Source organism: Trichechus manatus, unplaced genomic scaffold (assembly GCF_000243295.1).
Source record: "Trichechus manatus latirostris isolate Lorelei unplaced genomic scaffold, TriManLat1.0 scaffold00267, whole genome shotgun sequence".
NCBI lineage: Eukaryota > Metazoa > Chordata > Mammalia > Sirenia > Trichechidae > Trichechus > Trichechus manatus.
Window position 1 is genome coordinate 1,133,980 of NW_004444203.1, and position 895 is coordinate 1,134,874.

At 28.8% G+C, this 895-nt stretch overlaps 1 protein-coding gene across 1 annotated transcript in view; it reads right to left on the reverse strand.

Annotated features, from left to right (window-relative positions):
- Positions 1-895, reverse strand: part of WDR17 (WD repeat domain 17) — an 86,002-nt gene that overhangs the window by 44,107 nt on the left and 41,000 nt on the right. The gene's annotated exons all lie outside the window — the stretch shown is intronic.

Here is an 895-nt window from a genome sequence, read left to right on the forward strand (position 1 = left end):
TACCACTACACCTTCAAATTTTAGTTTCTGAAATCTGAAAAATCACTTAGCAAGAGCCAAATTATAATTTTTTTTCTTTCTTCTACTTATCAAGAGGAAGGTACAGATGAAGAGAAAAATTGTGTAGCGTGTTTCTGAATTTTAATCAAACATTCACGTGGAAGTATACGTTAGAAAGCATTTAGTAAGATTTTACTTATGCCGTATAATTTGGAGTTTTCGAAGGTGCTTTATGCATAGATATCAGCATCAGATGTTTCTTTCGCTAGTACTTCTAGTAATCTCAAATTCGGGGCTAGGCTAACATGAGAGAAATTACAAGGAAAAAAAATGACTGCCTGTTCTAAATAGCAGACATTTTAAAAGTGAGAAGAGACACTTAAATGATTTTAATTAAGGAACTTTTTAATATACATTAGAATTAGAAATTAAATGAAGCATATTTTAATGAGGATATACACCTTAATAGAAAATCTACTGAATTTATACTACATAGCTTCTTTTTTACTAAGTATAACTTGTTGTAGATTTAAATTTATTCTTATATTTTTCTTCCTTTCCATTTTTTAAAAGTAAATGGTAATTTGAAGTGCTAGGAGAACATTTACACACTGAGAAAAGCTGGAAATATATAAATATGGAAAGAAAATGCAATCATCCAATGAATAGCTGCCAAAAGAATGTTTCAAAATAAGCTTCAACATTGTTTCAAAAATATTTTTTGCTATTGTTCAATGTTTTCATTTTGAGGAACAAATTAAGAGTAGTCTGGAAATGCTGCAGTATTACTGATTCTTTCCTTCCTTTTCCAAGAAAAAATATAGCTCTAGATTCTTTTTCAAAGTGAGATCACAGAAGAACAGTGAACATTTAAAAGTTTCTTAAATGTCTAGAT